The following is a 22,417-nucleotide window of genomic DNA, read 5'->3' on the forward strand; positions in this document are numbered from 1 at the left end:
ACACGGGGCTCAGGCTCATTCCCTCCATCGGGATTGCCTTGGGAGAGGGGAGGGCAGGATTGGAGGGAACCCAGCCATTGTACTTGCACAAACACGTAGGAGATGAATACATGAAAACAAGTTCGATCCTGAACAAAAGCATATTCTTTTGTTTAATAGGAAAATAGGCTTACACAATCACACCATCTGCATCCCTCCTAACTCTTCCCCCTTAACTATTTCAGCCAATAGACACCAGCAAATCTGACAGAACAGCAGCAGACTCAAAGGTAACCATTCCTACAGGAGAGGCAGCTGGAGAGAGTAGACAGCTTGGAAGTGACCACATGGAAGAGCAGGCTGGGCTGTGAGTTCACACCTTGTCAAGGAACCCAGGAGAGAATCAGCTCACTTCAAACATGCAACTGCAGGCAAAGTGTCCCAAAGATTTCACGTCAAGTCAGCCACAAGACAAATCCAGGAAGCAGTTTCCCCAGTCCTGCAGTTTCTAAAGTGAGTTCTTCTAAAGAACAGAAACTAAGTAAAGACACTTTATATATGTCAAGGAAGCATCATCACCAATTCAGATTGTGCAGATGATTTTGTATTTCCTAGGTGATGTAGCAAAGTTACATACAGCTTTTGTGTGCTAACAAAAGGACAAACTAATTTCTGATATATAAATAAATGTTTTCTTTAAAAAAATCAACAATTTTTTTAAAGCAACAGCAATTAATTTCCTGTCTTAAACACACGCCTCTGCTTAAGCTGATCTGTCAGTAGAGAACAATTGCACAGACAAATGGGGATGATGGAGAAAGTAATATAGAAACAAATCACCTGAGCTCTAAGCAACAAAATGGATTTTCCTTATGCATATAAAAAGATTTCTCATTTTACAGAGTAGTATTTTTGCTTGTGTTTGCTATTAATTTAGGAAACAGAGCACTTGGTAACACAGGAGAGGCTGGAAAAGGCCACAGGGCTTTAAGGAGTTAGAAGATTTACAGCCAGTTATGTCCCCATGTCAAGAGTCTGCTCCTGAAGACACAAGGGACGCCCTGGTGAGAACCCAGGATGGGTCTGGGTCTCACAGTGCTGAAGGCTACATGGTATGTTATTTTTTTTCTGGATCTTTCATTGTCCTAGAGACAGATTAAGTGGAAAGGCTGCCTTTTCAAACAAATATTGTTCTACAGAGAAAAAGTACCCCAGACTGTTTCCAGTGTTAAGATCAGACAGGGCCTCCAACTAGGAAAAGCCATGGTGAAAGTTGCTACTCTGAGTAGCATTTACATCTCTTTACTACTGACCTAACAGTGTACATCCTAGAAGAACTGCATGTTACAAATGCCAACAATTCCAGGTACTTTTGACCACAGGAAAGTATTTTAAAAAATCCACACTAGACTTCCTGATAGAGATATGGATAAAAATAAATCAGATTTGTGCCTACCTACAGGAGTCTCAACAGACTATGATGTGTAAACTCAAATGCAAGGTCTGTATTTCTCAAAGTAACTTCACACTTTCATTCCCACTGCTACACAGTCTTCCACAGAGAATTTTCTTTCAAGCAGCATTTTATTTGTAACAATTAATTACTAATTGTATTTAATTCTTTAATGCACTGAGGGAAAATGGAAAAATGAAAAAGATGGAAAATTATTTTGGAAAAAGCCTGTACCAGGATGAAAGTTTTAATGGGAATAAAAAGATATTATTACTCAATCTCTAGGTGTAGTGTCACTGAAATAAAATAATTAGCAACATATTCTGGAAGTCTCATGCAAGCTATACAAAAATGAGTATGCTCCAATTAATCTTTGCACAACAAACATATTTGATATTATTGCAAAGAATCTTCAAGATATCATCTAAATTCACCAGATACAGATTCTCCAGTAAATCAGGCAGGCCCTTGCTTTGCCCTGGAGAAGAATATCCTCAGTCTGAATTTGGATCAGCATCACTGTACACAAAGAGAAAGCACATCAGTAAGTATAAGATGAGCTCCATCAACAGGTGTAATATTAAAAAAAAAAAAAAATTGTTCAGAGTTTTGAATTCTGGAAAACCAAGTGAAACCCTAGACTGCAGTGGAACATACAGACCACCTTGATTTCCAGCATAATAAAGAACAACAGTAACAACTAGAAATATCTTTAAAAGTAAGTGACTACCTGCAGGGGGAAACAAAAAGAAAAAAAATCATTTTCGCACTGAATTATAAAACCAGAGCACACTCACTATGGCTTACATTCCCAAACAACTACTGGGAAAAAAAGTTTTTTAACTTTATCAGAGCTAGACTTGTTTCTGTTTACCACATCCTCAAGAACAGCACAGGCAGGATAGAACCAAGTTGACTAAAGCAAATATCCTTCCAGAATAATCTGACATCCAACCAAGGTACTGAGAACAAATGCAAATTTGCATTTATCAAGGAAATTATGGTTTTCTATTGCAAAAGACTTGGATGTGACATACAAACCACACCACCCTGTTGAACGTAAAACCACATCGGATTCTGCACAAACACTACGAATTATTTCAGTAGAGGAAAGCAAGTTGTTTGGCCAACAGGTTAAGAAAAAAGAATATCTAAAGACACTAGAAATCTGAGGGGTTTTAAATTCCAACCATTCTTTCAAGAGACAAACCGACATATACTTTTTTCCCAAAAGCATTGTGCAGACACAGAAATTACTACTGGAATCATGGGATCAAGAACAGTTGGGTATTTTTATATTTATCATTACTGTAAATTGTAACAGAGTTAAAGACAGATCAAAAATAGAGCCAAGTTTGAAGAAAGTAATTTACGTGGTATGGAAGTTAAATGGAGTGTTAAAATCTAGAAGTTTAGTAACACTTCTAACTACCTGAAGAGTCTCTTATGAGCAGAGATCTTCCTCCACACTGAGGGAAGGAATGAAAACCAGGTATTTTCCATTGCCCCATATATCATTTTCATCACAGACATATGGCAAAGAGCTTGCTGTTACAATCCCAGTCTTTCAAGTCTCCCTCTTCTTTCTATCCCTTCCCCTCCTCCTTTCCCTGTACATCCCATCGTCAGCTTCTATAATACTTGAAATCACATGCAGCTTAATTAATTATGCAATCTTCCTGATGGACTTAAATCTGCTCTCATATTAGGACTCAACTATTCACAAAAAACTGAAACATCCCCAAAATAATTACAAATAGGCAAGACCAGTTAATAAAAGCTAGCCGGTTTTCATTAGTCATCAAGACACAAGATTCGTACACCAAACTCATGCCCCTGCAGAACAGAAGGAACCACCTTATTTGTCTGTCCCTGTTGGATTTTCCCTTCTTAAGAATTAAGGCTTTGCCTCTCCCCTACCTTCAGAGCTCCTTCCCATGTGAGTCTTCTTGACCTCACTTCAGAGGCCTCATCATCACAACTAATCACCAGCGGATGCTGCTCCTATTTTCTCCACAGGTACTGGCCCACTTTGATTACTGACAGACCACTTGTTTCCAAATCATAAAAATCAGCAGGTGGGATTTGCCTGACTAAATTTGACTCTATGATGCAGATAAGCTCATCACTGGGGTAAAATTAAGGCCAGTAAACACTCATTTTTGCAATGGACATAGAAGTGAATCTTGTCCAAAATTAGAGGAGAAAGAAGAGGAAGAAATTAATCTTATACACTTCCAGAACCATTTTAATGTTCCCCTCATAATCAACATAGATAAAGGGGAAGAAACTGATGCATATATGAAGACCACCAAAAACATTCTAATATTTTTCCCATTTTTTAATAGTCTTTTTAAGGCATTTACCTCCAACCCTACAGCACAGGCTCTTAAGGCTAATGCAGCACTCCTGGCACTGCTGGAAAGAGAAAGATCATGGAAGCTCACGCAACCACCACATTTCATTAGGTAGCAGATACCTGGTTCAATCCCAGTCTAGACTTACCAGTAATTATCAAAACATGTCATCACTTTTGATTAATGCAGTATAATCAAGGGGAGGAGAAAAGGTAGAAGTAGGGTCAGGGTCCTCTCTGAAATTCTCATGAGAAAAAGAAACGTACACAGATCCCAATCTCTGAAGCTACTGCATGGATTTAACGACAACCTCTGCGAGACATTGCAACTTCTAATACTGCAGAAATACTTGTATTTATTAAAAAACTATTCAAAATAATCTGTGGCCATGTACCAGTGAAATTGAGGGCATATTGCTGCTTGGAGGGCAAGCCTGAAGAACCAGACTGAAAGACCTATAATTTGGAAATCAACAATTTGTTGGGCCAGCAGCTGAAAACCTGAGGGATGAGCCAAACAAAGCTCCAGGCTACCACAATACCCCAAAGTCAATCCTTTCTGCACTGCAGCAGTTACTGCTGACTGGGTTCCCTAGTTCCATCAGGGTCTGTAAGATACAAAGAAATTGGTTCTGAGTTAACTTTCTGTGAAAGCAGAGTAAAAGGCAAAGGCAAACGAGGTCACAGTCTTCTCTGCTGACAAAGGATTCATAGTGATCTAAGCGAGGGGAACTTTCAGTACTAATAAAAAATAAGGTAGTCAGTCTCCATTCAATTGCACTGTGCAGAAATCACTATGATTTATGACTTCTGCCTAGATCCAACTGTAGAGCAGAAAAAACTCACCCTTGTGTGTGCCTCTCATACAGAGCATACAGCATCTCATGTCTGTGCAAGACACAGGAGCAACCAAGGCTGCTTGCTTTACACAGACAAAATATTAAAGGAATTAATTCCTAAGGCAATGGGAAGGTAATACATGGGAGAACTTCCAAGTCACAAGTTCTGCTTATTTAAGCTAAGCTGCTTAATCAGGTTAATTGAAGGAATTAAGAAAGCATCTGGGGAAGAACACATTCACTAACCAGTCTCTAGCTATTCTCAATCTTGTGTTACTACTTCTGGGTGCAAGTTCCCCCGACGGCACAGTGCAGACTATCATCAGCCATTACACTAATTACCATCCATTAGTTTTCATAACAACAGGCATCAAATTTAAACCTATTTTTGTTATTTATTTACAAGGTATTCACATACTGGATATGACCTAACTATTTAATGCTTTGTGTTAACAAGAGAAGCGTAGCTGAATATTAGTTACACATTAAATATGACCAATGGAAGTAATAATTCTCTTCACAAAATTGTTTACTGAATTTTTGTTTGGTAAGACAAGGAGGACAGAAGCTTACACTCTTTAAAAATACAACCAATTAATCTACAGTGAGGGAACAGGTAAGAACCCATAAGAATGACAAGTTTTAAGTATCAGTCCCATAAATATAAAATTAAACTAAGAAGTCATTCTAGAAAACACTGAGAACAGAGTTGGGACTCTTAGAAAACAATGGTTTTTCTTCCCTGCTATTAAGGCAGAGTGATTAAAATGAAAGATAATCCCCTTTGTTTCAAAAGCTAATTATTACATGCAATAAAAATTTCTTCTTGCACCATAAGAGACCTAAAAGCAAGAACTGAATTTTACCAAGACCATCAACCCACACATCTCTGCTATAATACAGTAACTGCTTAAGTTTTCCCTTACAGTTGTATTTATGCAATAGACTATCAGGCTCAGCTTTGATTTCAGCATACCACATTTCTTACCACTTAGGAAACCAAATGCAGAACAGCTGTGGAAGCAAAACCCACTATATGCAAATATTCAGATCAAAAAAAAAAGTACAAGCAGAAAATCCCTTGTGAAGATCACTTCAGTGGGAACTCTGTGATGAAAGTTGTATTAAAATGCCAGTTATGCCTTAGTGTAAGGATATCGAGAGGAAGTATCCCACACACATTTTTCACAAATTGTGTAAAGAGACGCCTGCTCCGCACAGTTGAGATGCCTGCATGAGTTAAGTGCCCAAGTGGTCTACACCGCCAGCAGTGCTCCGGAGGAACTGAGTTGCTTGCTACACTCACTACTATGTTTCCTGCATTGCTAATTCAGACATCTAAATCTAGATGCCAGATTGAGGCAGTCATTTTCCCCACTCTTTCCAACACCCAAAATAAAAAGACAGACACTTCTCCGTTAATTCACTATCCTCATCCGTTTGAAGAAGCAAACAGTATGTCAGACCTCCACACACCGGAATTACGTTACACCAATAATCAACCAACCTATCACAGCAACTTCTAGCTACAGGATTAGTCTGCCCTCATCTCCTGAATAATTGCACACCTGGAAGCATTCACTACTAAGTCACACTTCTGCCAAACCTTGGGCATAGCTTCCCCAAGTTCCAAACTATTTTATCACAGGGAAAACATAAAATCTAAAAATAAAAGGAGTAAAGGGAGAGGGTTGGCTTCTGTATTCATTAAAACTTCCTGCTCCAACATCCTCTATTAGAAAGATATGTGGATAGAGCACAGCAGTAAAAGCTAGCACATCAGTCAGCTCTCGTGTCCTGATACATTTCAGTTTAAATTTCCCTTTGGTGCCTTCTTCCAGCAGCCAAGCTGTAATAGCCTGGCATGTATAGTTTTTTTTTTTTCTTTTATACTATCACTCAACATTGCTACAAAAAGGTGTGTATGAGTAAAAATAAACCACTAATTCTTCTTACAGGGTCTAAGAGTAGGAAATGCAAGCCAATTATCAGCACTGTAGGTGTCTCACTGAAAAAAAAAAAAAAATTGTAAACTGAAATACCACTGTATCCCTAGACATCAATTCAAGGCAGCAGCCTCATGAACTTTTCCCATCCCACCGCAGATTATTCAGGCAAGGGAAGGTATGTTACCACACCCCTGCTGACTCCTCACAAGAGTTTGAGCATCACAGAAGTATCTTGCAGCAAGTCTGACACTCATTTGTACACCCTGACTATGAAGTCTATTTTCACTCCCCATTTCACTTTCAATCCTGATGAATATATAGGCTTAGATCCTTTAACAAATTAATCACCTTTTCTCCAGGCGTGCCTCCAAGAACTTGTCCTGTTCAATGATCCTCTCATTTCCTCCTCCTGCTATGTCCACACTTCAGTACGTGGCTACCAGGAGTTATTGCACAGGTGAGCCTCTCTCCCTTCTCTCCACCCACACATTTTGCTTCAAATACCATTAATATGAACGTTAATATAGCAGGTCTCATGCTCATGCTTGTTTAATACATCTTGTTATATTTAAACTTCAAAGGATGAGATATGATACAAGTTGTAACAAATCCTTCCTGAGCACATTCTCACATCTTTGGTAGATGATCACTGCACTTAAAACACTGCATCTCAGTCTAAACAAGCCATCAATGAACTATGTGTAAGATTTTCTAGACTACTGGAAACAGTTACGTCAGCACTGACCAAAGTACAAAGGAACTTCTTTAATTTTTATCATTTTAAATAATCAGCATCCTCAATGCATTATTTGCCTTTGAATACAAGAGATGATAGAAAACATACCCTTTTTATCTTGCAACATCAAAACCAAAGGACTATATAAATATTTAGTGAATGATCAGTACACTCTGAATTAGAAGTGACAATATCACAGTGAGTATTACCCAGATGTTAACAGCCTCAGAGACTGACCATACTGAAATGCAGGGACGCAGTCAACCACTGGCACAAACCAGGTGTAAAACTAATATGCAGCAATGCAGTCAAAATTAGTTTGGGATGGCAGTGTTTGTCATCTTTTATATGCTTTGATATGTCGTCATCTTTAGTTCAGACAACTTCTCCACTCTCGTGAGCCCCCCCCTGCAGTGCTGTGTCCAGCTCTGTGGGCAGCAGCGTCAGAAGGACACGGACCTGCTCAAGCGGGTCCAGAGGAGGATCATGAAGATGATGAGGGGCTGGAGCATCTCCCCTGTGAGGACAGGCAGAGAGACTTGGGGGTGTTCAGTCTGGAGAATGCTCCAGGGAGACCTTGGAGAGGCCTTCCAGTACTTAAAGGGACTACAGGAAAGATGGGGAGGGACTCTTCATCAGGGGCTGTAGGGACAGGATGATGGCTAACAGTTTTAAGCTGAAAAAGGGTGGATTTACATTAGATCTAAGGAAGAAATTCTTCCCTGTGAGGGTGGTGAGGCCCTGGCACAGGTTGCCCAGAGCAGCTGTGGCTGCCCCCTCCCTGGCAGTGTTCAAGGCCAGGTTGGACGGGGCTTTGGGCAACCTGGGCTAGTGGAAGGTGTCCCTGCCCATGGCAGGGGGTGGGACTGGAGGATCTTTAAGTTCCCTTCAACCCAAACCACTCTGTGATTCTGTCATCTTTGACATGCTCGACAACAGTTTTCAACAACAATGGAGTACTTTGGCTTCTTTACCAATGGCATCATAATTTATGTAAGCAAGATGATATAATTCACCTAAACATCCTTGCAGTGCTACATCCCCAAAATAACCACCTAGCTACTGTGCTCCACAGACAGGGACTTTGCTAAAGCATGGGATGAAAACATCAAAGGTCAGAATTTAATTTATCAATGGTCTCAGGATTAACACATGTCCAAAGGGCCTACTGCTGCTGCTTCTTTCCTATGCAAAGGATGAAATAACAGCCCCTGCCCAAGAGAACTAGCTGGAGCCCCAAAATATTCCCAGGGTCTTGGAAAACTTGAGCATGTGCCAGTATCCCACACTGAGATCCTCAATTTAAGGCCAAAGTGGACTGGTGATAAACCACGGAAAACAGATACTCAGTTCCCCATGTAAATATGTTACACAAATCTAAAAAAAAAAAAGCTACATCTTTTTACAGGTTAAATAAGGGTAAACTTTTAAAGATAACCAAAGAGTAAATTTTAATGGGCTTTTTTTAACCTCAATTAACTGTCTCAGGCAGAAAATAAGTAATAAAACACAAATAATGCCATAAAACCAGGTTTCAATTTTAACTCTTAAATCCCCAGATTACTACAATGAATTTTTGGATCATTTTTAACTTGAGCCAACAATTCGCATAAAAGAAAACATATACAGGATACACCACAAAATTATATGCAATGACAATACTAAGCAAGAAATACTACTATGAACAAATTAATATTTGAGTTTTATTTTGAAGCAACTATTAACTTCAAAATACTGCAATGATTCTGCTGCCAAAAGCACATGACAGCCTTTGGCAAGGAACAGAGCAGAGCTTATTCTGGAAACGGAGTCTAAAATATTTAACTTGGAAAACAAACTTTCTGAAGTATCAATACTGGCCCCCAGATTATTCTGTATGTCCAAGCTAGTCTTAAAGTAATTCTCAAAACAAAAAACCTTTCATTATTTAGATAGTACTTTACAAAACAGTTAACACTCAAAATTCAAAATTCCCTTTCCCCAACACTTAATCCAGCTATTTCCTCGGCTATACATAGGTTTGACTGTCACAGCATTTTCTCACCTGTGAAATAATACCATCCTCACTGACAACATTGTGCTTTTATTGTTTAATTTCGTGTGGCTTCTGTCATAAAATAGTTTATTTAATTAGGAAATAAGTTCCAAGATTTTGGGAAATTAGTTCAGTGTTCAAAGACAAAACCAGCTATCTTTCTTCCAAGCCATTCTGTCCTTCCTCAATAAAACTATTTTTCAGAATATTCTTAAAGAAAAAATAAAAAACCACACAGATCACGACTATGCCTATAAACACCACTTAGAGATTTCTGTGGACAACACATTCTCAGTATGAAATGTACCACTGATGTAAATACTTTGTGCAAAAAGGCTTTCTTTTGAAATTATGACCTCCGATATCTAATGAAAAAACGTATCCTTCCACTAGAGGCAATTTGGTTTTGCATGCATTGAAGAAGACATGGAGGAGAAACAGTTAAATTAAAATGGAAATTGAGTACCTAAACTTTTCAGCTGCTTTGAAAAATCTCACCTTTTTCCACGCCTAAAGCTATGCAAGTGCTCTCACGATTAACGCCCCCTTGAAAGAGCAATTCTGAATATGCTTATTTTTAAATATTCAAGAAACCATTTTTAACAAAGGCTACTGAATTTTTGAAATAAATAAATAAATGAAACAGCATTGCTTAGACTGCTCAACATCCTAGTCTAATCACAAGAAAAACAAGAAAAGTGACATGAGGCAGCCGCTGCTGCTAGGTGTAGGAGCAGCCTGAATGGTCACTAGGTACCAGCTTCCCTTTCCCCCCTCGCACAGAGCTTTGATACATTCCGGTACAAAGTGGAAAAACTACTGAAGAAATAAAATGGCAAAGTGTCCATGAGCAGTCCTTACTGCTGCCCTGTAGAGACAGGAGGTCCAGGCTGCCCAGCCCACCAAGAGGGGTTTCAGGAGACTGAGCCTACTGCAGTTCGGACCCTGGTGAGGTCCCAGGGCACAGAGCTGTTCCTGCAGGACGGAAATCCTCGTTCTTCTGACAAGACACCATAAATACGGGCAGCCTTTTCTCTCTTTCAAAATCCCTTTGTGAGACCTCCTTCAGGAACTGTTACCATAGAAAGGGACAACCCAGCCTCACAGAAGACAAACGCATGCCAGACTTTTGAGAATGTAAAATAAGACAGGGAGTATTAGAACAAGCTTTTGCAAATGTATATACTTAAATTATAAAAACAAACTCAACAAAAGAATCTGCTGCAACAGCTCTGAAAAAATTAGTTTGCAATCATCTCAAAGATGGATTTCATACATTGCTGTGCTTCTACTGCACACCAAAGCCTACTTGTCACTTCAGCCTCTGACAAATGCTCAAAGATAAAGTCACTAAAGTCATCCGCACTCTGCAGGGCAACACAATAAAACTTGTCATCTGACATCAGTCATGAGTAGGATTACTCCATGACATTCAACCCAATGATACACAATATAAGCAGAGAAAATCAAAATAAATATACAAAATACTGCTCAGCATTGGTCTAAGTTCAAGTGACTTCAGTATGAACACATTTAGGCCACAGCTGAGCACCCATGTTTAGCCTAGGCACCTCTCCTCTTACTAAGAAAGAAAACACATATAACTCTCCCTCATTCTTTTCTTTGCTATGGCGAGAAAACAGCAAATTATGTAGAATTGAAATGCAGAAATTTAACATAAATTAGGAGCTCAACTGAGGAGCCTCTGAGGCAAAGATGACATCCATTTAAAAAAGATATACACACACCCCAAATATACACACATGTAAATTTAAATTTTAACCCATCACTACACCATTTCTGGTGCAAAAGGAGTCAAAGGAAGGAAAGCAGAAGCTCTACTCAGCCCTCCTGATTGGCAGGCCCAGGCTTTAATAGGGCAGAGGATTAAAACCCAATGGCTGTGTTTTGGCTACAAGTATTGCTAGCCAAATGTTAACTGCAGTTCTTAGCTCAAAATCATGGCACCTCACAAGCACTGCACTCTCTTATGCAGCACAGCATGCAAAAACAAGCCACGTTTTCTTGCTCTCCTCTGATGCATTTTTCCATGCTGCCACCAAGGCTATGGGGGCACACAGTTTGCTTTAAAATCAAATGTCTTCAGGGCAAGGTTTTTTCCTTGATACATCATGAATGCCACCGATTATATTCAGCTTTCCAAACTCAAAAAATAAACCCAAACCCAATTTTATCACCATATAATCTAAAAGACTGTGGGCTGTAAAGCAGTACAAGCAGCTGAGGCAAAGCAAAGGCATTTCCTAATATCGTACCAGACATCACCTTGAAGCGGGATTCAGATAGCACACACCACCTGAAATACTTTTATCCTGGAGAGAGCACGGGTCAAGTACACAGCTGTCTTCAAGCAACAGTAGCTTGGACAGTGTAACAAAAAAAAATTCTCAAAGGACAACAGTTGATTGTTTGTTATTGGTAAACTCTGGATTCAGCCCTTTTGGATTGGCATACTCCGGTAGATTTGCAAGATATGGTCTACCAACCGTGTTTGTGATCCACACACACCTTTTCAAAGCAAAAAGCAGATAAGCAAATCACCAACCAACTCCCACAAATGACCTGGGCATCAGTTAAGTAAAGTTAAAGGAGTCTGAAGACATTAACTACTCTTCCAGGAAGCGCATGATGCATTAACATCTTATCCTACAGCACATCAGTTGACAAGAGTTCTCAGCTGCCTAAATTGCACGTTACAAAGACAGCTTAAAGCCATCCCTGAAGGATGTGTGTGCTGCAGGGAGTGACGCAGATTCACTAGCATGTACACAATCCCACGAAAAATACGTGTGGGCGAGGTAGTTATCTGGTCTGGCAAGTTCCAATCCACAGCACATGTTTATTTTTCAAACAGCAACTCCAACACCACTAACTTCCAGAATTATTAGCAAATATTTAGCTATGCATAGCAACCTTACATATTTTTACTCTTACATTGAGTTTTGACTTCAAAACATTGGTTAACTGTTCAATGGGCAGCCTTAACACTGCCTTCATCACAGAAAACGGATCTATACTGACTTAAATAATTAAGTCCCCAAGACAACATGTATAGCTTACTTCTCCACTAACCTCAAGTTGTGTACTGCATTAACACAGTTCAGAGAGACTACACTAAGTTAGCTGCGTCTATCTAAACAGAGTTTCACCATCATGGTGCCCTTTACCACTCGAGCCACGAGCCCAGGTTTGCCTCCTATTCAGGAGGTGTCAGGAAGGTAAGCACCCCTGCAACACCAGCCTCCGCTCTGCTCTACCATCAGTCTTGCCTTGGTCTTAGGCCAGAGTTCACAAAGTCCAGCAACATTTACATCAAATCTCTATCCTGGGAATCCTGCTAAAAGAAAACAGGTCTAGACTTCCTTTACATGGATATTCGATTAAGAAGAATGCATTTATCCTCATTAACCAAGGGAGGAAACAGAAGTGAGTATCAAGGCTGCTCTGCATGCCCATTATTTACCATGCCTAGGAGCACTCTGAAAGCCTCAAACCTGCACTGAAGTGATGTTGCTCCAGCACAAAAAGAATCAAGTAAAGGATGTCAGTACAGTAACAGAGAGCAGCCAAGCAGGCTAAATAGAGAAGACAGATAAAACGCAGCATGGCTGACAGAACGTGAATCTGGTAAAGGCTCTTTCAACCTCTTTCTACCCCTCTCTTCTTGCCAAGAATTATGAGGATGGGACAGCTGAGTATCTAACGTGATGTTGCTAATCACTTTAACCAAGTCTTTTTAACACCATCTCAGAAAGCCATGCTCCCTTGATTGCTGTCACTAAGTCTCAAATGTATAGGCAAAACAGCTCCTCAAAGAAGAAGTCTCCAGCTGTCTGAATTTTAAAAAGCCAACTCAAAGTAACCATCACTCACAGTCCTGCAACAAAGCATCAAATGCTACTGTAAAAAAATTATTTTCCTTCCCTACAAAAAGGGGACAGTGACCTATACACGGAAGACAGGCAAACATGTGAGACAAAAATAGCTTGCTTGATTTTTCTTGGTACATGGAAAATCCATTACAGAAGTTTACACAGCAACAGTGAAGCCTGACAAGTTAATGAGCTGCTGCTTGTGGAGTCGCAGGAGAGATGGCCCATCGTTCAGAAATTCCTATGCTGCACAAAATCAAGTCAAAGATGACTGTAATTTGGTCAAACCAAAAATCTGAAGTTCTAGTTCTTTCAAGAAGCAAGATATTCGATCTGGACTTCTTTAGGGGTGTTTTATGCTTCGATAAAAAAACCAAAAAAAATCTCACAACTCTTGAAAATCTCCTCACGAAAAGGTGGCCCTACGCTATTACTCCCAAGCCCCAGAGCCTGTTGGGGAGGAAGCCCGGCGTTTCAAAGCTGGCTGAAGTGACATTTGCAGAGACAAAAGTCCAGAGAGCACGCTGGTAGGATGGTGTCGGTGTGAACGCAGGGTGCTCTGAGCCTAGCAGCGCCACTGTGTACTTCCAGAGCAACACCCACATGAGGGCCTCAGCAAGGCACGGAGCTGTGAAGTTTTGTCATCCTTGTGACGCAGGGGAGTACCAGGCCTCCTCTCAGCCCTGGCAGGGACACTGAGGCACAGGACGGTCATCCAAGGACATTCAGAGTCAGCAGCACGACACTGAGCCACATTAGCTACCAAGAAAACCAGACTTCCATTACCAAGGCCAGTTATAAAACTTCCACTTGTTGTTAAGAGAACATACAGTATCTGGCGTTACTCTGTCAGCAGCACCAAATAATCTAACGGCAATTTGATATTCACGTCCCTGGCGGGCTGCTTTAGTTACAGAAACAACATTAAAAATGTAGCATCCTTTGAGACACGCTGCACAAGCCTGGCCAGCTTCAGCCACAGGCATCACGAGTAACTCTTTAGGGCTGTTTTTTCCCAGGAGGATAAGCTCTTTCACAACGTGGAGATATCTTATCAGGGATTGCTTCTGTCACCGAAGGCAAACAGAGCACAGTGAAAACATCAGGTATGACTTAAGCACCGAAGGGCCACAGCCACCACCGAACCAGCGACCGAAGGAGGAGCTGGCCATCTCTCTCCATAGGACGCTTTCCCCCCCCGTAGCAGTCTCCACACAAAGAAATGAAGCCGATTTGCTGCCAGCATGGACGCTGCCACATCGACCTCCCTGGCTGCTGCTCCCAGGAGCGGCCGGGAGCGCGGGGGGCCCGGCCCGGCCCCGGGGCCCGCGGACGGAGCCGCCACCGGCAGCGGCCACATGCCCGGCCGGGAGCCCCGGAACCGACGCGAGGGCAAAGCCTGTCAATGCCTTTCTTTGTCGAAAGCCAAGTCTCGCACTCAAATTCAGGCTCCACTTGACAAGGAGTCTGCTCGCCTCTCACCCTTGCCGAGAAGATAGTTTAGTATTTCAGATCCGTCTGAGCAGTTAAACTGAGGTCTGGCTTTTACTGCGCGGAAAAGCACGGAGTAACCGCTGTGAAATACTAGCTTGTGGCAATCATTAGGCAAGAGGGTTTGCTTTCACCAGCGCAAACTCAAATAAACTCAGTTTATAAGAAACGTAACTATCTAACATCTAGAAATAATTCTCCTTTCTAGCTCAGGAAACTAATTGTTATTGTAAAACATTTCATTATAAACCAGAAAACGGCTCAGAAGTGTATTTCTTTAAACACCAGCTTGAAAAGCAGCACTGTTTAAAAAAAGAAAAAAAAAAAAAAACAAAAACAAAAGCCACCTCGCCTCTACGCACTGTGCAACATCCCACAGAACCCCCACGAGGAGGGGAGCCCACCCGTCGCAAACTTACCATAAACACCCCCCGGAGCCGCGCAACCGAGCCCTTACGGGAGGAGAAAGAATCCAGAGGAAGAGACGCGGATCACAAGTAAACAAACTCGGAAAGCCCAGCCGCCGCGACTTGCAGGAGCGTCCCCGCCACACGCTGCTCTCCCCGGGAGGGAGACGGATCCGGCCGCCGACCGCCAGCAGCTGCCCCGGGGGGAGCCGGGAGGCGCCGCGGCCCGGCACCGGGGAAGGGGGTGGGCTGCGGGCGGCTCCGGGGCTCGGCTGGGCTGGGCCGGGCCGCCCGGGAGCCCCGCCCGGTGCCCGGTGCCCGGCGGCGGCGAGGCGGGCGGTGGCGGCTACCGGGCTTTGTGCGCGCTGCCTGCCCCGGGGCCGCCCGCCGCCGCAGGCGAGAGCCGGCGCGGCTGGGGAGCGCGGCCAGCGCCGTGCCCCCTCGCGAAAGCCGATCCCGCTGATCTCATCACCGCGGGTTACTAATCCAATGACCGGGAATTAACAACAGATGGCGACGCCCCTTCCCCCCGGCCCGGCCCCCGCGGAGGCAGCGCCCGCTCCCCGCACCGCACCGCCGCCGCTCACGCGTGGAACTCACCCGCGGGCACCTACAAACTTTCCTTAAAAGAGAGGACAGGACGCCGCGCCGCCGCCCCCCTGGCTCCGCAGCCCTTCGGGCGGGGGGTGCGCGGCGCTGCGCGACCGCGGAGCCTGCTCCGCGCCGCCGGGAAAGGGCCCCGCCACCGTCAGGCTGCCGGCCGGCCGCGGCCGCTCGCGGGGGGGAGCAGCAGGGAAACGCGACAAATGCTGCCGGGGGGCTGCCAGGGCACACGGAGCTGGGGCCCGGGCGGAGGGCGCTGCCCTGCTTGATCTCTCCAGGCCACAGACACGCAGGTGAAGCTCTGGTTACACTTCTGGACGCCAAAACCAAGCCCACACTTCTAGGCAAGCTTCGAGTCTTCTACAAGGCTACAGGCAAGGCAAGTCCTGTCAAACCAGCGCAGGCTACAAAACTGTCAAAAGGCGAGCGCTTCCTTCCCTGCTCCTTAACATCCCTAAACACCGACCTGAAAATCACTGCTTTCTAATCCGAATACTCGCTGGCTCTAACCCCCCGCCCCAGAACACCAGCATAGGTTTACACAGATGTTGCGTTTTCCCTCACACACAGTGCCTGGGTCAGCATTCGTGACAAGAAACGTCAGATACTGCTGCTTCACACTGTCTAGGCACTTCCTCCAAAAACAGAAGGGTAACCTCTCAGAGGCTTTAGAGCAACCCATAAGGTGACATAAAATAGCTGCCTCCTGCAGAGAAAAAAACCCAACCAAACAAACCAAATAAACAACCAAATAAAAACAAAACCAAAAAAACCCACAACTTACAAAGGTAACAAAGTATTTTTCCTCAAATTCTGCTCTTCTACCTATGCCTTATACTTCTGATGGAGAGGGCAAGATTTCACACACACACTCTTTCATGGTGATATTGATTTCTACATTATTTTACTTTCTTTTACTAAAGTCTTCAGACAGACCTATAGGAAAGAACTGAGCCAGACAAGAGAAATACCTACCCTTTGACCATTAAAGGAAAAAATAAAAAAATGGAGAGGAAATTCTGTAAATTCTTTGGGAGTCTTCAGTCAAGAAATCCTCAGTACAAGCTGCACTAAAACTGGCCGTGTGTTTCACACATGCCATGTGGGGAAAAAAAAAAAAAAAAAAAGCATAAAATAATGGCAGCACCCTTTCTGAGGGGACCTAGAGGTGCCTCCAGGGGTCAGATGCTCCCGAACCTGATGAAATATTTCAGAAAGAAGCACTAAACTCAAGTTCCCCTCCAAACCCAGCACACACACCCATCCCCCCCCAGCCCTTGGGATACAAAGGATGAATGGGAGTTTTCTATATGCTCCACAGTTCTTTAAACCTAGAAAAGGCTTTCTGCTGCCTCCCATTCCCTCAGGCAGTCTTTGTCTGGTTTATATATACACACGTGGAAGTCTTGAAATGAGTAGTTGTCTGTGCTCTTTATTAGCAGACAAGTTGCTGAATTTAAATCCTCCTCTTGGATGTGAGTACCGGCTAATGTCTGTTCCACCACACTCAGTTGGGAGAGGAGCCGTGAAACAGGCAATGTTTGAACAGAATAAGTTGGGCAAGCCTGCACCTTGAAGGATGTTTTGCTCTCTTTTCCTCAGTTTTTGACAGACTTACTTCTCTTACACACTTTCCCCATGCAAGCAGTGCTTCCTAACACTTTTTTTTTGGCAGTAAACGGTATGTTTTTCAGTGTAAAATGGGATGTGGTCCTTCCTGCCTGTGCCAAGATTGATGCAAGAAGCAAACTTGAACAGACTTTCTGCATGGTTTGTAATACTAGTTCTACAAAAGAAGATTAAAGAAATCATATTAGAAGTCAACTTTTGTATCTTTTCAGCCAGCTTGAGACACCTAGGTCTGAAAATTGAACAATGCAGAGATCAATCAGGCAGCACAGTTTTTGGGAACACACTTCATGTGCAAATGTGAAAACACTTGAGGGTATAGAATGTGTCATTTTGATTAATGAGGGCTAAAACATGCTATTTGTATATAGATGAGAATGTATACACCTCTCCACAGGGCTCATTAACAGAATAGGAAATAATAATGTTTTAAAATATTAACACGGTTTTAAAACAGACTTCGAACCTGGTGTAGATACCACCAGTTCTTACGAGCTGATCTCATACAATACCTGGGGAGGTGAGAAAGAGGTGGACGTTTGTATAATGACATTATGAACCTTCCAAGATAAACTCTGTGACACATACTATCAGCAAAACCAACCACTTGGTACAGTTTCTGGAACTGGGTGGGCACCACAAAGGGCAGACCCCAGACTGTATTGTAAGCATTGTGCATCACTACGATTTCCCAAGTCGTCTACTGGTTTGATTTACCTCACAAAATAAAAACTACAGTCAGAAAGGAATAATATATATTTCTCTACATGATTGGGAAACACCACCATTAGGAGGTGAGAAGCAAGTGAGAAATATTCTGCCTCTCCTATCTGCTTGGAATTGCTGGGCAGATCAGTTGACAGTAAAAGCTGCCCATGAAAGAGTAAGTGCCATAAAGAAAAAAAGAGATGAGGAAAAAGAAAGTTAATTTAGATGAGAGAAGGCAGTAATTTGCTTTCTACTTGTACCACACGTGAGATTCATAGTTTGAAGTTCTATCTTGGCATCTAAGCTTGGCAAACAGACCACGAAAGATGAACTGCCCAACTTTGTTCTTCCTGTACAGACTCAACTTCAGGCTAAGTTTCATGTTTACCACATGGTGAACCTTCATCCACTTTCAGCTCCACTGAAAATTAGGAAACATCTGCTATGCACACAAAGTACTGAGCCCTGACCCTACGATTTGTCTAAATAACAAATCCATTCACTATTTTTTTACCCACTTGGTTTCTGGGCATTGCTATACTCAGTGTGGCAACATCTACTCCGGTTATTAGTACGAGGCTGAGCTGCAATGCAGGCTGCCTGCCCTGCAACTGCTGGGCTTTGCCATCAGAGCTGCCTTGCAGGACAGGCAGGAGCAGCTCACAACAAAAGATCATTTAGGCACTGCTTCTATATCCCATGTATCTACATCCCTGGAATTCTTCCTGTTTGGATGCAGGCCTGAGTTTTGGGCAAGCTCCAGATAAGGGCAGAGGGCAGAGTTGAGCAAGGCGGCAAACCTAAGGTCACCAGCAGAATGGACAGCATGTACAATGCCCACCATGAAGTCCACAAGACAGCACAAATGCACTGTTGAGATTTATGGACTGCAAGAACCATGTTTCACCGCATCGTATTTTCTATTTAAAGTGCCTAAGCAACCCGTGTTATTTGCAAGAGCTCTCTTAGGTACAGCAGTACGACAATCATCATTCCTAGACAGGAAGCAAAGTTGAGAATTATGATTAAAAACTTTGTCTTCACAAATTTTAGATATCCACATGAAAAGACAAGACTCTTATCTATGATTGTTTAAAGTTCACAAAATTCCCACCTAAGAAGTTTAAATCTGTTAAGTACTCCAGTCCCAAAGCTGTGCTTCCATGAGTGCTGGACATTTCTATCAACGCATCCAGAGGAACACTGAAGCACACACCTTCCTCTAACCATTCAAAGCACTATCTTGGTGACAGAGCTTCTCTACATGAGCGTTTTCATTCTGACCTGGCCAGTGAAGAGTGAATTCAAACTTTACCACTGCTACCTGGAGTCTACCAAAACTATTAACCAGGAAGCTAGGATACGTGAATCTCTTACTGAATTGAGAAATTGCTGCTAAGACTGAGCTTCACTCCCACAGGCCACAGGGCTGAAGTTAGAATTTACCTTCTTACAGCACATCCCCCTACAACCACCATGAGGAAAACCCACAGAGATTAGGAAATCAGCACTTGCATATATGTTTCATTAGTTCAAAGATTCTAAACAGAGGATAAAGATTCTATATGCCCCATTTGAGAAATAAGGATGACATTCAGAAATACTTAACATCGCAGAAGTAGCTTATTTTAAAATGTCAAAAGTCCGTCTATCCAAAAGCAAAGCTACCCACACTCTCAGATACATTTCCAAAGCTTACTATATACTTCATATCCTATAACATAGCCAAGTTTCCTTTTCAAACACACCAGATAAGAAAAAAAAATACTCAGACTGTACACACATACACTCTCAGGCAAGAAGAAAGCAGCTCAAGTCCCCTTTTGGTTTGCTCATGTATTATTTTCATCAGAGCTCAGGGTCTCAAGGACTGTCTGAAGTAACAGATTCCTCTGTGGAGATGGCTGTCAAGCCTTTCCTTCATGCAAAATTTACTTGGACATAGATAGCCATAAGTTTCTACCAACACAGAAACAAGACAGGACCATGTTTTTAGGGAAGGTTTTTTTCTTAAACACTGTTATGACTACTTGGCCTGTGCTAGCAGTAAACAAGGTAGGACATCTCAGAGGATGCAACAGAATCAATTGATAAACAGTGGCAATAGTTATTACAGTACTGAAAACAATCCCAAACTCATTCTACTTACTTATTTTGCGTTCTGCACAACCAACAGGGCAAATTCCAGTTGTTAAATTCGGTTAAACACAGAACTCGCTGTCTGAGAATAATCTCTGAGGAGGTAGGTCCTGTTTGAGAAGCCCAAAGAGCCCATACCTGCTCTGCCTGCTGCATTCTGGTACAAAGAGGCATTTTTTCAGAACTTGCTTTGAAACTCCATCAGACCCTTTCAAGTGATTACAGTGCCACAAACCCCACCAGAACCTGACTGGCAGCTCGCTCACATCACAAGACTCTGGCATTGTGGTCTCTGCTTTGAAATCTAATAACGAATGTAATCATATTCTGCACTAGCTTTATTTTTCAAGTGGTATTACTACATAGCACTTCCCAGAGTACCTTATACCAAATGCAACTATAGAAAGGTCCATTTCAGGAGAGAAATCAAACATAAAATTTTCAGTAGGAAGAGATGGATATAGAGTCTGGGACAAGGGCTGTCACAGGAACACCTCGGACCAAGTCAGTATACAAGACTGCTGATGCTTCCGTACATAACGTGCTTCTTTTGCAAAAGGACAGTGACACTAATGAGTTTGGGATGCAGACAGATCCTCATTAGCTCACTTAAGTCTCTTCAGTACATCAATATCATCTTAGTTTGATTTAGATGAATCATGAGTGATCCAACCTCCCCAGATCATCAGATCACTGTGTATTCATTCTGTTACATCAGCTACTACACACGTGAAGGAAACTGAGATTAGATATTATTGATGGTTTTGGTAATGTTGGTACTTGTTCATTGAGCCAATCAAGTGAGAGAATATGGCCTCCCATGGGAAAAGTTTTGACTTTATAGTTAGCAAGAAGTCACTGTGATGATCTTTCTCTCTTATCTTTTTCTCTTAATGTGAATATGACATCCCAAAATAATTACTTGTGGAAAGACACAAGATGAATACTTTGGATCACAGGCAACTTCAGCATGCAAAACCATCGCACATTAGCTGTTCTTTCAAATCCTGTCATGAGGAGCTAATGTGGGTAGATCTGTCACCCAGATTTCCCCATGATGTATTTCTGGAAATATACGTAATAATCTATCTCTCATACACAGTGCCCAGACATTTTTTAACTGAAACAGACTGGTTTTTGTTTCAGAACTGCTTTCTAAACTGCTTAATGGATAATTTCCACGAGATTTCAAAATATAACTATCAGACAAATTAAGAGGTAGATCAAAAAAATATTCTTCTCTTTGAAAATGCAGGATTTACCCTTCATTCTGCCTTGCTTCTGGAAGAAAAATCCTGCTTTTTCCAAAACTTGTGGAAACTGTATCAAAGATGGATTTATTCACATTCTCCCTATAAAAATATACTACTGCTGTTACCCAGCATATTCCAAACATTCACCTTTGTTTCATAGGAGTTTTTATATATATATATATATATAAAATATTACAGGAATATTCGATACATCTAAGAGTTTTGCTGTTTCATAATCTTACCTTCTATGTTAAAAAAAACTATCTGCTGCTAACTGAAGCTTCTAAAAAGATAAAAATCATTGTTGTTAGAAATTTTAGTTGTTAGAAAAACATGTTTTAGCAACATGCCTCAGAGAGCTAAAAAAATTTTACATTAATACATTTTTTTATCATGTTAAACAAACAAACAAAAAACCCTACAACTTTGTTTTCCCAGCCCTGGGATACTTAAAGATACCACCTAGGCCTGATTAATATCCACGTGGACTGTTTTTTGCTCAGACTGATTACCAACATCTGAAACTCTCAGGATGCGTCTCACATTTTTCTGTTCCCTGATTTGAAGGGCAGAGGAGAGGGGAGAGAGCCTCAAAGGTTTTCAGTTATTGCCACTGCAAATTTCTAAGAATACTCTAGAAACGTGAAGTCTTCTTGAAAGCATTTTCTTTCAGTAACATTAAGCTGCTAAGTATCAAATATGGCCTGCGTGAATTCAGAACATACAAAAAAGTCTGTGTTAGTTGTTCAGTCACAATAATCTAGACAACAGGATTTGGTAGATATTCTACTCATTCTACTGTATTTTCTGGGGTTTAATCTTCAACTTCTGCAGTGTTTGTTTCCTCAGCAAACCCAGTAAGTAGTTGTAATTTATTCAGCTTGCCCTCCCGTCTTCAAGATTTATAATGATACATATCTTTGGCAATTTTCCCCAGGAGATCTTTT

General features: G+C 41.9%; 1 protein-coding gene across 1 annotated transcript in view; it reads right to left on the reverse strand.

Annotated features, from left to right (window-relative positions):
* The window catches only part of SPSB4 (splA/ryanodine receptor domain and SOCS box containing 4), a 93,594-nt gene extending 78,033 nt beyond the window's left edge, over nt 1–15,561 (reverse strand). The window contains exon 1 of the mRNA XM_074911980.1: nt 15,151–15,561. The gene's annotated coding sequence lies outside the window, so the exon portion shown is untranslated. The remainder of the gene's footprint in view (nt 1–15,150) is intronic.
* Between the last annotated feature and the right edge of the window lie 6,856 nt (nt 15,562–22,417).

Source organism: Athene noctua, chromosome 8, assembly GCF_965140245.1.
Source record: "Athene noctua chromosome 8, bAthNoc1.hap1.1, whole genome shotgun sequence".
Classification (NCBI taxonomy): domain Eukaryota; kingdom Metazoa; phylum Chordata; class Aves; order Strigiformes; family Strigidae; genus Athene; species Athene noctua.